We start from the raw sequence: 18,017 nt of genomic DNA on the forward strand, positions 1-18,017 counted from the left end.
GTCTGATTCTGCTGGGAGCTTCAGGTTGTACCTAGAGATTCTGTTCTCTTACTGAATCACTGCTTTGGTCCTTTTCACTGTAACCACCCATGGCTGTCAATCATGTAATACTGCTTACACAAGTGTTGGCCTTATTGCCACTCTATAAAAAGGGCCCCTCAGTGTACCTGGTAAGGCACATCTTGCAGTGGCATGGGGGGGTGGGAGGGGCGGTCCACCCCGGGTGTCAACTCAGGGGGGGGGGATGCTCCCTGCCAGCTCCCCCCTTGGCACATTGACATCCCCTGACCAGCTCCTGCACCCTACCTTTAAAAAGAATATCGGAATCTGTCCCGCCCTCCACTGATGCAACTTCCTATTTCCGCAAGGGCGGGACAGACAGAGCGAGAGAAGGCCCGACGGTCCACATTTCTTTTACGTGCAGGGCAGGTAGGGTGCGGGAGCTGGTCGGGGGGGAGGGGGGTGTCGATGCGCCGAGGGGGGGGGGGATGTCATCTTACTGCACCCGGGGGGGGGTGCAACGGCGAACCGCCCTGGGTGGCAGCCCCCCCTGCTATGCCACTGACATCTTGTGTTCCTGTGAAACAAATGGTTTACTGCATATTTAGATGTGTATATGATTTAAAAATATCTTTTTGACCACTAGAGGGTGGGTGCCATCTATGTGATGCTTGCAACTGTACTGCATACAATTTCTCTATGAAATTCTGTTTGCCAGATTAATATTTATATTCATTACCTATCTATCTATTTATATACATTATCTATCTATCTATACATATATATATATATAGATATATAGATATATCTCCATGTGAGAAAATTTACATACTTACATAGTCATCATACTTACGTATTACTATTAAACATTTAGGGTCCTGTTTACTAAGCCATGCTAAGGATGTGCTAGCATTTTTAGCGTGCACAAATGATTAGCTAAAATCGCCCATAGGAACATATGGGCGACTCTAGCATTTAGCGTGTGCTAATTTTAGCGCACATTAGAAATGCTAGTGCACCTTAGTAAACAGGGCCCGTAATTATCTTAAGCTATATTGTTCTACTAACATTTTAGCATTACTACCTAGTGAGCTAAAACACAGTAAAATAACATTATTCAAACAAAACAATTTATAATGTGTCAGAATTTCTTCAGCTTTAACATATGCCATTAGTCGCTTTGGGAAGCTGTTTGCCTTGTTGATCAGTCCCTGTGGAGGCTGTCCCAGATCACCTGCAGCACTTCCTTGATTGTTTGTGGCTTTGGGTGATGCTTATGATAGGCCTCCAACATTGCTCCCCAGACAAAGTCTATGTCACTATGACATCATTAAAAGAAAGCTGGTACCCTGGGGTTTATTTTTTTCAAATAATGATAGTTTTACAGTGCAAACATTTTTTAAACATGTGAAAATTGCAGGGTGGTCACGTTAAAAAGTCTGTAGCTTCACCATGCTTAAAGATAATATCATTCCACACAGCACTTAAACGTAGATAGTAAGAACTGTGAAATTTCACGTTAAAATTTCAAGCTGCTGCTGAGAAAACAGCAAAAATAAAAAACAACTCTAGGGGGTAACTTTTCTGGCCTCCCCCTCTATATATGTAATCTCCATTTACAACATGTTTCTCAGAATTTATGATAAAATGCTCATAGCATGATAGTCCAATAAAAGCACAGCAATATATTGCCAGAAAAAAACATCAAACAAGATGATTGCCTATGGAAAGATAAAGCTTTAAAACACAGACTGAACAACAAATTAGGAGATGATATTTGGTAAAATGAACTAACTATCTGTATCTGATTAACTTGACCTCAATTGTTCAGCAGTGCATACTCAATTAAAGTGCCACTGTTTATATACTTAGCTAAAGTTAACTAAATAAGGTCAGCCTTTGGATATTCAGACCTGCCCAGCTGAATCAAAACCATGCCTCCAGAACACCCAAATTGCCACTTTTTTTTAATTAGATGAATTTTGTCTGGCCAAAGGGACAGGAGAATTTTAAAATCTTTTGAATATTGGCCTCATGGCTGGGAAAACAAATGATTTCTTTTCTCCTAGAGTTGGAGATAAAAGGATATCAAATTTTGGCCCAAGCACACATGGGGGGCCTTTTACAAAGCTACGCTAGCGTTTTTAGCTTGCGCTAAGAATCAGCTGGCGGTAAATGCTGAGACTTGGGCGGGGTGTGGGCATTTCTAAAATCTATGCGCTTTGTTATAGAATGCACCCACTCTGCACCTAATTTAGGCGTCAAGATTTATGCCAAGTAAAACATGGCTGTGACTAAATTTGGTCATGTGGAGAGGCACTCAGCGTATTCTATATACCGTGTGGAAATTTAAACCTATTCTATGAAATATAGGCGTGCTTTAAAAAGTATACCTAAGCGTATTTTTTCTCCGCATGGAATTTTCAGGCACCATATATAGAATCTAACCTAATATGCATAGATTGTGACTCCACCTGTGTTCTCTCCAAAATCCACCCTGGACATGCCTACACTGGAGTTATATAAAAGTACATGCACTCTCACCATCATGCATACTTTTACATGGGAGCTAGTTTTATAAGTGGCATTTTACACATGTATACTTGGCATATGCAAGTGAAAAAGTTGTATAAAATTACCCCCTGTTAGTTTAAGAAAAAGGTATCACCTACTATTATTTCTATAAATCCAGTTGCAAGAATGTGTTATGTCAAACAACTTGTACTCTTACCTTAATATCTCCAATAGTTACAACACGATTAAAAGTATAGAAAAGAATTATTCCTGTAAATTAGTGACTTCTATGAATGCTGTGTCGTGAAACAGATATTATTCATACTAACTAAAAACTGTCAGCTTTCAGCCTTGTAAATGGACTGGAACACATGCAACTGAATTCCCTGACAAGGAAATACATTTTCATTGTTCTTGGTCTAACTGAAGCTGTTTAAAATTCTCTTCTTTCAATTTCTGAGACAGAAAAGAAATGGAGACAAGACCTCAGTGGACACTGTGAGCCTGATGCTAGAGGGCAGACATGACAATGAGGCAGCAAATGGGAGTAGATACAGTGCCTTCTTGGTACATTTGAAGTGATAATATATGCTACCCGGCAAAATACCACAAAGCAACCATTTCAGAAAACCAACCTGTAAAAACATGAATTATAAATGATGGTGGAGTACAACAGTAAACAGAACCATAGTTCATGCTGTTCAAAAATGTCTTCTATCAATCCTGTAGCCATAGCTATATTCCCTTCATCGCATATCAACTTTGAGTGTTTTATAAGAAATCCCACTAAAGTGCTGGTGTCTCTAAAAAGTCAATATTAAGCCATGCTAATAAATAAACACTGAAACATGATTTCATGCCAAGTAACCCTACATCCTGCTACAAATTATTAAACAAAATGCTGAATAAGTAGAGCATCTGATGGTTAAGTAATGCATGCTCTGACTTGCTCTAAATCTTCATAATATGAATTATTTCTAACATTTTTGATCTGATTTGACTAAGTTTGTGATGCCATATCATTGCTTCCACCCTAAAATTATAGTACTGCTCTTACATCCCAAGAACAGCCCTAATCAGGCAACCAGATTACAGCTTTGGCCAGTCAGCAACCTAAGGGGCCCTTTTACTAAAGGGTGTTAAGACTTACTGAAAAACACATTAAAGCATTTTATGGTAATTTCCCTGTTTTCATGCACTAAACCCGTGTTAACTATTTTTAAAAATATGTTTGGGAGGGGGGTGTGTTATGGGTGGACAGTTGCAAATGACACTTGCTAATGGGGTCATTAGTGCATGGCCTATTAAAAAAAAAAAAAGAAAATGGCTGACTAAAGCTAAAGAGGATCCACGTACGTGGAGAACTCAATAGATCCCACGGGGCAGCAAACAGAGATAAAAGAAGTGGGAAAAGTAAATCAGGCTTGTCCAAAGAACTGGGACCAAACAAATAATTAATAATAAAATCAACAGTTTATTAATGTTTCCTTAGAAATGACTCGACACAACGTTGTGTTTCGGCCTGGCAGCCTGCATCAGGAGTCTTATGTCTTAAGGAAAGACTGATGGTCTAATTTTACATTTAGGTTGAAAAACAGAAGGCTTGAAATAGCAACATAAAGTTGGTCTTAAAAAAGACCGTTGTGTCAAACCGTAAGGGACTGGAGTAAGCACTGATGCAATAGTGAAGCAATGCTGCAATAAATCCAGGCTTAGGGCCCCTTTTACCAAGCTGTAGCAAAAGGGGCCCTGTACTGGCATAAGTGCGTGCTTTTCATGTGTGCCGAGGCCCCCTTTTACCGCAGAGTGAAAGGGAAGTCTCTCTTTTCCTGCAGGAAATAGCCACGCGGCAAGTAAAGCACTTGCTGCACGGCCATTTCGGGGGAGGGGGGCCTTTACTGCCACCCATTGAGGTGGTGGTAAGGGTTCCCACGCTAACCTGATTACCACCAGGTACACTCTGGCGCTACAAAAATATATTTATGAAGGTGCGCTAGGGGTGGGAAGTACCGCTGGGCTGCTGCGGTAGCCCAGTGGTACTTCCTGTTTAGTGAGTGGTAAGCCCACGTTGGGCTTACCACTGCTTAGTAAAAGGGGCCCTATGTGTGTTGGAAAGTCCTGCGTTAGAACACAACAAATCCAGATTTCACCGCACCTTAGTAAAAGAGCTCCTAAGACACATTGGGGCTCTTTTATTAAGCCTCGCTAAAAAATGGCCAATGTTACTCCCAGCAGGGATCTTTCCCACGCTTGGGATACTTTTAGCACTGCAGTAAAATGACCCCTTTTCTCTTTATTCCCATTAATGGCCACACACTAATTCCCCCATTTAACACATGGCCATTAGCGCATGAGCACTTACGACACCTATTTTCTAGACAGTAAGGGCTCACTTGCTAATCCTGTGCTAATCGGTTAGTGTGCAGCCATGTATTTGCGCTAAGTGATTAGCACAGAACACGCCTACACTCCAACCCACCCCACACCCCAGACATGCACCCAGCGCTAAAAATATTAATTAGATTTTTAAGTGTGTGGTAAGTGCGCACCAAGCCCAAAACTACAGTTGTACACCTGAGTGTGCCCTGCAGTATCGCTTTTTCACCTGAGGTAAGCATGCAGTAGTGCTTACCGCAGCTTAGTAAAAGGGCCCCACTGTAATCATTCGTCTCACTTTTATTATTAATTATAAAGGCATGCTAAAATACAAGCTGTAGTGCATTTTTTTTTTAAACTGGGGACACAAAGTTAGTTCTTTGTGTCATTTCCACACAACTCATACTGATACTTGGGGAAACAACATAACGGAAAACTGCTAGACTGAAGCAATGATCTGTGTTTTAAATATTGGGGCTAGATTCTATATATGGCGCCTGAAAAATCCGCATGGAAGAAATTTCCGCCTAAGCATAATCTATAAGTGGAGCCTGGATTTAGGTGCGGTATATAGAATATGCTTAGCTGATAATCCCAGCGCCTAGAACTATGCGCATCCATTTACACTAAGGGAAATGTTGCGTAAATACCGGTACGGACATTTAGGCGCAGAGGGGCATATTCTATAACAATGCAAATAAATTTTGGAACAATCACAAAACGCCCATCTCCTCCCCCATAACCACACCCTTTTTGGCTCTGCACATTTGAATTTAAGTGCTGTGCTTTACAGAATATGCTTAGCAAGTTATGTGCATAAATTCTAATTATTGCCAATCAGTGCTCATTATTGCTTAAGTGCTGTGAAAAATGCTGATTGGCTTGTTAAGCCAATTAGGTTACATGTATTGTTATAGAATATGTTTGGATTTCAGCACAGAACGCCAGGTGTGATATATAGAATCCGGCGGCTGCTGCTTTATCAAAAACTGATCTTGAAGCACAAGTCTGATAGTGTCTATCCCTTTAATCTGAAGTAATCTGTAAGAACTGAGGGGTCCTTTTACTAAAGAGCACTGAAAAATGGCTTGTGGTAGTGTAGGCGCCGGTTTTGGGCGCTCGCCAGTCCATTTTTCAGCGCACCTGTAAAACAGCAATTTTTTAAAATTTTTGCTGAAAATGGACATACGGTAAAATGAAAATTGCCACATGTCCATTTTGGGTCTTAGACCTTACCACCAGCCATTGACCTAGCAGTAAAGTCTCACGCAGTAACCGGGCAGTAACGAACTACATGCACCAAATACCACTTGGAGCACGTAGCTGACGTGCGCCAGAAAATAAAAAATATTTTTAGGCATGCATAGCGGATGCGCGCCAAAAATGAAATTACTGCAAGGGCCACGCGGTAACTCCATTTTGGCACATGTTGGGCACACGTAGATGCTTACGCATCTTAGTAAAATGTCCTCTGAGTCTGAAAAAGGACAATCCACCTGAAATACAGACTGTGGGAGGTAGCCAGGTTGTCTCCCCTTGTCCCCACTAAACCCAGATATTCAATGCCAGGTCATTACCGGTCACCAGCATTGAATATCTGGTTTAACTTTGGCCGTTCGACATTAATTGGTCATGTGGTTTTTACATTACTATTAGAAATTATTGCAAGAAGATGTCATTATAATGTTTGGTACTAACTTTCTGAGGTTTCATACCTGCAGGCTTTGTGACATTTAATTTTGGCTTGACTGAGAAATTTAAATTTGATAGAACAGGTTTAAAATATAACCTTGGAATTCAATCATATCATTATTTCCCAGGATAAATAAAATAGGTTCTACTGCATTTAACAAGATTTTACCATGAGTACAGAAAGCGAGGTACACTTTCAATAATATAACCTAAGAAAAACTAAACAAATGAAATAACTTTTTAGCTTTAAAATTGTTTGAAATCACCTGGGGGTAATTATATAAAGCATGATCTGCATATAAAGCAGGGTTTTAAACATGGAAAGTGCTCTTATAAAACTGTGCTTGGCTATATGTGTACAAAGTAGATGCATGGAAAAAGAAGGCCAACTCTTATGCAATCTATGCATAGATGTCACTGGGATACTTCAATCAAACCCCAAGATGGAGAGGTAATCTTCAATCAACAACATGAAATCAGCAACAAGAAAAAACAATCCCTAAACACTTAAATATCATGAGGGACACATGTAATTTATTAAGTAGGAGGGAATATTCAGTGTATCAACTACTAACACAGCTTTAGGAGGCCAACTTCGGAACTGACCATCATCAAGATCATTAATTACCTCTTTAGTGAAATAGTGAATATCATGAAATTAAGTGTCATTTCTATTATATCCACCAAAGTGTAAATCTTTAATCTTCATCTTTAACCTTGTCTCTCAAATAACAACATAAAGCCACTTGAATAATGTCAATAAAAGCTTGATAGGCGCTATGTAAACATTCAAACTTGTAAAAAAAATACTTATCTGAAAGTAATGGGCTTCAATAATCGTCCAACAGAGCACTCCTTTTTGAAGAATCCTTCCTCAGGGATGAAACCATTTTGCCAGCCACTTTAAGAATAAAGCACTTGAAATTCTGAAAATCCTCAATTCTAGATGTAGCCACAGAATTGAGGATTTTCAGAATTTCAGGCTCTTTATTCTTGAAGGAGCTGACAAAATTGTTTTGTCCCTGAGAAAGGATTCTCCAAAACTGAGTGCTCTGTCATACGATTATTGGAGCCTATTACTTCCAGATAAGTCTTTTTTTACAATTTTTTTTACAATTTATTGGCATTATTCAAGTGGCTTTATGTTGTTGTTTGAGAGACGAGAGTGAAGATTAAAGATTTACACTTTGGTGGATACAACAGAATGGACAGCTAATTTCACAATATTCACTATTCTACTACGGAGGAAATTAATGATGTATAAGAGCATCTATGGAAAGCCGTTGATGATGGTCAGTTCCAAAGCTGAGCTCCTAAAGCTATGTTACAAGTTGATATGCTGACTAATCCCTTCTGCTTAATAAATTACACGTGCCTGTCATGATATTTAAGAGTTTAGGGATCTTTTTTTTTTTGCTATAGATGTCACTGGGGCATAATTATGATAGATGTACATATTTTATAAAATAAGAGTGAATTTAGAGCATATGTAGACATGTATATCTTCGGAACAGGTATAGATTTGTTCAAGAGCACTCGTGCATTTATGGGGCTGGGGCTGGGTATCTATTTTATAAAGGGAAGAGAAGAGGAAGGTATTTAGAATTTAGCTCACATTTCTTTTTCAGTTCTAGCTAAAGGGCTGGTAGATGCCATGTTGCCTTTGTGAAACAGGTTTAAAATATCTGGAAATAGTTGAATCCATATGGAATCATATAATGCATCTTTGCAGATTACATATATGTATTTGGTTCATTGGCATGTACAACCTTATGTAAAAAAAAAAAATTCTTATTTGAACTTGTTTTATTTACAGGTACAAGGCACTCCATGGGAGCTGCCATGTCTCCAAGCACTGCATATTTGTTTGCTTCTAATTTAGAAGAAACATTCTTAAATAACACTTCTTGATTAAATATACAATCACGTAGCACAGATTTATAGATACAATAATACCACAAAACTCAAGCTCCCTGACATTGGACAATAATCAAATGGTAAAAACATAAACCAGTATTATTAGCCAACCAATGCTGATTTCAGTAAAATAATATGTTAATCAAGAAATCCTTAAGTAAAACTTTCACCAAAAGACTGACCACTTATTAAAGTGAGTCTTGTTCAGGACGATAACACTGAGCTTTCATAGGGTTCATTTTAGGACTTCCCCCTAGTTCTATAAACGTTGTTAAAAATTGAACATGCAAATTTGGTGTGTACCCAATTTGCAATGCTGTTCATAAGAGTTCATATTTTCCTATGTAACGGCAGATCTAATAGTCTGGAGGTGGAAGGATGCATCTTAACTTTCCTGAGGCCCACCTACATACAACCATGAGGACCTTCCTACATTTTGCAGCCCAATTAATCTACCCACTGTCATTTTATTTCTATCATATTGGGAGAGAATTGTGGCTAAACATTAAAAAGTACAACAACCATCTAATTCCTTGTCTTCAAAAATGTCTTTAATGCATACTAGCATGATTCAAATTGCATTTTAAAACAATGAAATATTTATTTCCTTCCACTTTTCTTGCTGAATGTACACTTGTACTTCAGCAGCTCTAAAAAGGTTTTATATCTTATGGCTTAGAGCCTTGAATCATATATCAGATGTATTACTCAAAGAGAGTGCAAGCTAAGCAACCATGGAACAGATGTAATCCTTTATGGTGGCTGAACTTTTCATCATTAAACCCGGGGCAAACTGAGAACGGAAGAGGACCATGCATTCAAATTGCACATTGTAGTAAGTCATCCCTGGAGCCCAAACAATCCCTTCCAAGATATGCTCACATCCTACAGCCTCAGACGGTGGATCTAAAGCCATTTTACATATACATTTAAACACATTAAGCATTCACTATTCAAATGTGGCACCTGATCTGCCACAGGAATTATGCTACTACATCAGCAGGAACAAATGCATCAGAACTGCTGCAGCTACAAAATACATAAATAGACTCAGTCCATAAAGCAACTTTCCCATTGACTTATCCTCTGCTCAGCAGAGATGCTTTTTTGTGCATGCTAACAAAATGGTACTGAATAAAAGATAGAGTTAATCCTCCATTTGAATTAAATCCAGACTCTGCGTCCAGTCAGTAATGCTTTAGGGGCCCTTTTACTAAGCTACGTAGGCACCTATGCATGCCCAATGAGCGCCAATAAGGAAGTACCGCCCAGGTACCACGTGGCCCGAGTGGTAATTTAATTTTGTACACGCATCCAGTAGGCGCGCCAGAACTTTTCAGCACGCAGTGCTAACCAGATAGTAATCAGCATTGTGCACGCACTGATGATTACCGCCACGTGTGAGACCTTACCGCTAAATGAATGGGTGGCGGTAAGGTCTCAGGCCAAAAATGGACACGTGCCAATTTTCATTTTGCCGCATGTCCATTTTCGGCCAAAATAAAGGCCTTTTTTACAAGCGCACTGAAAAATGGACCTCCGCGCATCCAATACATGTGTCTACAACAGCGCAGGCCATTTTTCAGGGCACCTTAATAAATGGACCCCTAAATTACTTGCCATGTCATTTCTATTTTTTATGTAATGTTCACTTTGTGTTGCTTACAAAATGATGTTTATGGACCTAAAATAAACTTACACTGGGTTCTAGTGCAATAGAAAAAAACATATGCCCTTATGATCAGAAAGGAGATGGTGATGATTTCCCAGTACAGGTCATTGGTGAAACCTCATTTGCAGTACTGTGTTCAGTTTTAGAAGCTATGAGGGGCATTTTCGATATGACATCCAAATCCGACTTTGAATGTTTTGCAGAAAATGTCCAAAATTCTAGTAGCGAACACGGTCATTTTTTAACCTAAATAATTTATTTATTTATTAATGTCTACCTCTTTTTTGGTTTTGTGTTCAGTGCATCTATCTTTTTGGACCATTTTTGAAAGAAAAAAAAGTCCAAGAGAAAAATGCATAATAAAATCAAGCAATTGGAATGTAGGAGGAGCCAGACTGGCCACTCAGACATCCCAGAATAGAAGTGGGGCACCCTAGGGGGCATTGTAGTGCACATAAAAGATCCTAGGTATAGAACTCAACACTTAGTAGACATAGAGGGGCATAACCGAAAGGGATGCCCAAGTTTTGCAGAGGGTGTCCTCGAAAAACGTCCGGATGGAGGGGCGGGGGAAACCTGTATTATTGAAACAAGATGGACGTCCATCTTTCGTTTCGATAATACAGTCGGGGACACCCAAATCTTGAAATTTAGGTCGTCCTTAGAGATGGTCGTCCATAGACTTGGTCGTTTCTGATTTTCGGCAATAATGGAAACCAAGGACGCCCATCTCAGAAATGACCAAATGCAAGCCCTTTGGTCGTGGGAGGAGCCAGCATTTGTAGTGCACTGGTCCCCCTGACAAGCCAGGACACCAACCGGGCACCCTAGGGGGCACTTCAGTGGACTTCATAAATTGTTCCCAGGTACATAGCTCCCTTACCTTGTGAGCTGCGCCCCCAAAACCCATTACCCACAACTGTACACCACTACCATAGCCCTTACGGGTGAAGGGGGCACCTACATGTGGGTACAGTTGGTTTGTGGTGGGTTTTGGAGGGCTCACATTTACCACCACAAGTGTAACAGGTAGGGGGGATGCGCCTGGGTCCGCCTGCCTGAAGTGCACTGCATCCACCAAAATGCTCCAGGGACCTGCATACTGCTGTGATGGAGCTGAGTATGACATTTGAGGTTGGCATAGAGGCTGGCACAAAATATTTTGAAAGATTTTTTGGAGGGTGGGAGGGGGTTAGTGACCACTGGGGGAGTAAGGGGAGGTCATCCACGAATCTCTCCAGTGGTCATCTGGTCAGTTCGGGCACCTTTTGTGCCTTGGTCATAAGAAAAACAGGACCTTTTTTTTCTGTTATGGGTCGAGGATGTCCATGTGTTAGGCACGCAGTTGGAAAGCAGTTGGGGACGTCCAAAATCGGCTTTCGTTTATACCGATTATGGACGACCCTGTGAGAAGGACGCCCATCTTCCGATATGTATCGAAAGATGGGCATCCTTCTCTTTAGAAAATAAGTCTGATAATGTTCACATGAATATTGGTGGATAGGAGGAAAAAGTCTTATTTGTCACTGGGTCATATCTCCCTGGTCTTAAAAAACGGGTCTATGAATGAAACCCACTGTTGTAATCATCAAGAAATAAAACCGTCCTCCTATCTCACTATATTTGAAGACCAGGTCTAGCCACAGCTTGGTAAAAGGGGCCCTTAGTCTTTCCAAAAATCATGTTTTTTCTTTGGGATTTCAAACCATCTGATTTAACTTGACCTAATCAGTATAGAGAGAAGACAGTTATGTTCAATATATTGCATTTGCTTTCCTTACAATGCCAATTAAATATCGGACATTTGCAGATTACTTCTAAAACTAAATGCAATATTTTTATATGGCAAAAAAACTGCATTGCAGTCTTAGGGGTCCTTTTACTAAGCTGCAGTAAGATCTACTGCATGCTTATCGCAACTTAAAAGGGCTCAGGCATCCTGCAGTAAGGTTGAGATCTGCGCAAACTGCACGCTAAAAAATACGTATTTTACTACAGAGGGGGGTGTTGGGCGGAGAGTGGATGCTTCTGTGCTGATCAGTTAGTGCAGCTACATTACCACATGCTAATTGATTAGTACAGGATTAGTGTGTAAGCACTTACTGCCTACAAAACCAGTGGCAGGGAGTGCTCATTTTCTGTAATGGCCAACATTATGTGATCATGGTCGGTTTGAAGAAACCTTGAGAAGGGAAGATAAGAGACCTGGCAGCCAAAGCTAAGTTTGATAAATTGATCTGTGGGCTATTTTGATACTAAAGGAGGTTTTTGCCGATGATGATGAAGCCCCGCTCCTGTAAGACTGTTGAGTAAGTCTTGGAGCTTCTCGGGGCTTTTCCTCCTGTAACACCTTTCGTGCTTGCTTATGTTATAAAAAAGAACCCTATATTATATATTCAACATTATGTATAGTCATTAATTTAAAAAATGGAAAATCAACCATTTTTACTGCTGCGGTAAAAATAGCCTTAGCAAGCAGGAAGAGCCTACATAGTGGAGAAGTGTCCTAGTGGTTAGAGCAGTGGTCTTGACATCCAGCGGTGCCTGGGTCAAATCCCACTGCTGCTCTTTCTTATCTTGGGCAAGTCACCTAACCTTCTATTATCTCAGGTACAAACTTAGGGCCTGTTTACTAAGGCGTGCTCTAAGATAGAGACACCCATTATATTCCACATAATCTGTCAAGTTTATCCACTCCTACCCTAGCTGATATAATATTTAACCATCTCTCTGATCACATGTGTACCTTTCTTTAAATTAGACACCTTACCAATATGTTCCATCTTTGCTTATACCCTTCACTGTCAATTAAAATGTTCTATTACGTATTGTGTTGACATTGTAAGTAGTATACTATCATGCCAAACTTTGTATTGTTATTTGAATATTTTTACTGCTGTAATTGCCCATTGCTCATATTTGATTTATTCTTACTATACACCGCCTTGAGCGAATTCCTTCAAAAAGGTAGTAAATAAATCCTAATAAATAAATAAAAGTGTGCCAAAACTATTTTTTCAATCAATCAAATGCACCACCTCCCTAGCTTGCACATTAAAAACCCTAGCAAAATCTTCACACTCAAAGGTGTTTTTTTGTACCTAGGGCAATAGAGGGTTAAGTGACTTATCCAGGGTCACAAGGAGCTGCAGTGGGAATCAAACACAGTTCCCCAGAATCTCAGGTGAGTACACTAACCATTAAGCTAGTCCTCCACTCCAACCAATGTACAGGTCTTCTTCCACTCAAAAAGTGTATAGTACAGTATCAAACAATTTGCATGGCCTATTTAAAGCCTCTGCTCCTTTTATTATACAATATTTATTCCTGGTTTCATCACAAATAGTTCTGTACTCTAATAAGTGCAACTTATAGGAGTCATCATCATCATCAACAGAACGTTTTCTTCTCCACAGTCTTTCTATTTGGCATAGTTCAGCACACAATTGTTTGCTAGCATTATTCTTCCAAGGACAAAAATTAATTTTCTCCCTTAACACAACCTGCTTCAAAGGAGCAATTTCAACTAAAGACTCTTTCAAAGTGGTATCCCAAATATCCACAGCTTCTTTCACAGAAACAGAATCCGGCAAAACTAAACATGGCAACCAGTTCCCTAATAACTCATCAGTATCATAAACATGCCTCCTTAAAACAGTCCTAGAAGAAACACTAACTTTAGTCTTACTATGCCTATGCTACAGGCTATAAACAAGACAATAATGGTCAGACCATGCAACCTTCACACCAGTAGGAGAGACCTGCTAATGAAGAAAATAATTTCTGAGATTTAAAAAAATCAAATATCTAGCACATGCCCAGCTATGTGAGTAGAATCAATCACAGTCTGCCTCAACAAGAATTAAAAATATGAAATAAAACATGAGAATGCTCTGTAAAAGCAGGATTATTCAAATCAAAAGGAATATTAAAATCACTAAAAACACACAGCTGGTCAAAATGAACAGGAAGCAATACTAACAAATTTAGGGCCCCTTTAACAAAGCGGCAGTACATGTACTGCCACTTTGCTGTGTGTGAAATTGGGACTACCACCGAGCTATCGCACGAGCCCGGCGGTAGTCCCCACCCCCAGCACACACCATTTCCAGTGTGACAAAAATATTTACTTCTGGGTTAGTGCGTGTGCCCTTACCAACACCTAAATAGGTGGCAGTAGGGGATTCCCCCTGAAATAGCCACATGTCAATCCCTGTGATTAGCATGGGGCCATTTCTTTTTTTTGGCCGAAAACAACCTTTTTACCCGCTGCAGTAAAAGGGGGCCCTCAACACGCGGCAAATCCAGATGCCGACACCACCGCCACAGGCCCCCTTTTACTGCAGCTTGGTAAAAGAGGCCCTAAATAAAATAGAACAATATAAAATAAACAAACAATTCTTCGCTAGCTAGTAACAATATATCAATTTGCCTTTCAAACACAACTTGCAATTTCCTAAAAGACAAGGAAGTAGCAAAGATAGCTAAAACCCCACCTCCCCATTTATATGATCTACAAGAACATTCCCAGCTGCAACCCACGGATAGCATTCCTTTACAATAGAAATACCAGATTTCAACAACCAACATTCAAAAACACATAGGGGGTCTTTTACTAACCCACGGTAGGAATATAATGGGCGTCTCAGCATCTACCACCAGCTGATTTATACCGTAAACTAAAAATGCTACCGTGGCTTAGTAAAAAAAACCCTTAGTAGGCTAGATTCAGTAAATGGTGCTCAAAAATTGGTGCAGAAACCTCCAAAGATTGCTCTGAAAACTCTTAAGAACACTAAAGAAAAGGCTGGTGCCCTGTTTCCTGATTTCTATATTTATCATAAAACATTTATTCTACAACAGGCAGCGTATTGGTTAATCAAGCATTTACATTATTCTCCAACTTGGTTAGCAATAGAGCAATTTTTGTGGGGTTTTTCCTTGAGTCCTAATCTTCTACCAATGTTTCTACCGAAACATCTTAGAACTAAAAATATAATTTCTTCTTTGTTTTCTTGTCTACATGAACTAGATAGTTATATGGAAATTCCAAGCAATATTTCATTATATTCCACATTATGGGGCAATCCATTGATTAAAATTAATAAGCTACCCATATTTTGGGAGGTTTGGTCAAAGTGTGGAATAAAGACAATTGCTCATGTTTTCTCTGATAACAATGTCATTTCCTTTGAAGATCTATGTTCTAATTTCTCTTTACCTTCCAACCAATATTTTAAATGGTTACAGATTAAGCACTGTCTCACTTATAATAATGTAATTTCCAATCTCAATTTAAAATCACCTTCAATTCATGCTTTTCTCTTTAATAAATCCCATAAGGGCCATGTGGTATCACAAATATACAAATTCTTTTTGCAAAAAAATTCCCACAGCAAGCTTAGCTTATATTCAGTTTGGGAAAACGACCTCCAAATTCCAAGTTACCCCTCAACAGTGGATTTATCTTTGGTCTAAATCAAACAAGCCTATAGTGTCAGCCAGTTATATGCAATCCGTATACTTCTTTCGTCATAGGGCAATCTGGACTCCCCATAAGATGGCTATAGCTGGGCTTGTTACTAATAACAAATGTTGGTCTTGCCACTTGTATCCTGGTACACTAATACATATGAGTTTTGAATGTAGATTAACTAAGGAATTTTGGGAGCAAATATGGACTTTTATGACTAATATTCTTCCTATACAGGGTCCAATCATGTTTTCCATTATTTTTCTTGGTTCAGGACCAATTGGATAGTTCCCAACAACAATTACTGAACATTTTGCTTACTGCTGCACTTAAAATGGTTCTTATGCATTGGAAAGATTATTCGAATCTCAACTCTATTTTTTTTGGTGGCACCTAATTTTACAAATCCATAAATTTGAAATATCCTTAGCAGGAAACTTGGGCAAGACATGTTGGACTGCTAAAATTTGGTCTCCTCCTGATAATATTTAGAGTCTTGTTATTCTTTGTAGTTACTGTCAGGTGACAGCATTCTGTTATACTAATCTTCTTTTCATAATAAGTTGTATGAATGAGGCATTTAATCTTAGTGTTATTATTTTATTGTAACTTATGTTACATTTGTTGTTATTATTTTTGACAATTGGATTGTCTTGTTTCAAAATTGCAAAATTTCAATAACAATTCATGGACTCAAAAAAAACTGGCTTTCAATACTATTCTACAATGGGCAATCAAAAGATGAGCACCCATTATAGAATAGCATTGGGTGCCAATTTCAGCATCCAAACTTAGGTGCCAGAACTTACGCCTGCTGAAACCAGGTATAATTCCCGTTGCCATTTTGGACGCACAACCCCGGTGTTCTATAACACTGTGTTTATATTTTAGGAATGCCCCTGATCCACCCATGCACCTCCCATAGCCATACCCCCTTTTTGGGTTGCATGCTATGGTATTTGGGTGCACATTGTTACAGAATAGCACATAGCATGATGTGCACACAAATTAAAATTGGTGCCAATTAGCCCCCCCCCCCCACATTATTGGCACTAATTGTCCGTCCCCCCCCCCCCCCATTATTGGCATTAATTGGTTCAGCCAATTTAGTTGGACGCACATCTTGGATCAGCGCCCAAATATCAGCACCCATTTCTGGGTGCCATATATAGAATCCAGAGGAACACGCCCAAATGTTAGCAAGGATCAAATTTGCAATAAACATGGTCTTATTTCTAGCATTTACAAGCCCTATCTGTAAAACATATGCCTAAACATTAAAAGAGTTGTGGGAAATTCCTATTATTAAAGGCCTAACCTGAATCTTAGTCCATTGAATGCAAGTCAATTGTCCATACACATCCATCCAAGAAACAACTTCTAAAGAACCTATAACTAAGTTACACTCCAAGAAAATATTTTGACACCCAACAGACAGGACTTAATAAGGATCTGGGTTTTCTAGCCCATTATAAACCATAAAGTTGTATTTCTCTGTTTATTTCTCTGTTTATCACCCTCCTCTCACCTACCAACACCCATCCTGTTAGAATATCAATGAAATGCTTTGATGTCCCCATGCATACCCCCACCCTCCCACTCTGTCAGACTGTCAAAGTAATGCTTTGATGTTTCTCTTATATTTACTATCTGCTACCACATTTGCTTATTTCCGATCTGACGAAGAAGGGCAACCTTTGAAAGCTAATCAAGAAATGTATTAAGTTATGTCCAATAAAAAAAGGTATCATCTTATTTTCTTTTCCATGTTTTATTTTGTTTGATTTCTATTGATAACACTCCAAGAAAAGAAATGCATTACCCAACCTACCCCAAGTCAGCCCAATGGAGCACCCCAAGGAGCTTCTTAGTTGCACTCCTTTGTATCATAGCATATGAATTTGGGTATGATTGATAGCTGAGTGGTGGGTAATACGAGACATATGAAAGGCAATTCTTTAGGCTAGTGCCCAATTTTAGATACAAAATATAGATGGTCCAATTCTCCCTGTCTCTCACCCACCCAACTCTCCCTATTTCTCACCTAACCCACTCCACCCTCTTCCTGTGAGACTGTCATTGAAATGCTTTTGTGTTTCACTTATATATTCTGATATCTGTCAACATTTGCTTATTTCTAATCTGAAGAAGAAGGGTTACCTTTGAAAGCTAATCAAAAAATGTATTAAATTAGTCCAATAAAAAATATACCACCTTATTTTCTTTTCTCTGTTTTATTTCTATTTATTACCTTTGTAATCACAAACAGTTGCATATGCCAAGAAAGCACTGCTTGGGTGTGGTTATTACAGAATTAGAATGGGGCCAAAACATACATGTGTATTTCCCATTTCAGAAGGGGAATGCACATCT

General features: G+C 39.3%; 1 protein-coding gene across 1 annotated transcript in view; it reads right to left on the bottom strand.

The window, feature by feature from the left end:
* Positions 1-18,017, bottom strand: part of DNER (delta/notch like EGF repeat containing) — a 347,962-nt gene that overhangs the window by 42,908 nt on the left and 287,037 nt on the right. The gene's annotated exons all lie outside the window — the stretch shown is intronic.

This window comes from Microcaecilia unicolor, chromosome 10, assembly GCF_901765095.1.
Source record: "Microcaecilia unicolor chromosome 10, aMicUni1.1, whole genome shotgun sequence".
Classification (NCBI taxonomy): domain Eukaryota; kingdom Metazoa; phylum Chordata; class Amphibia; order Gymnophiona; family Siphonopidae; genus Microcaecilia; species Microcaecilia unicolor.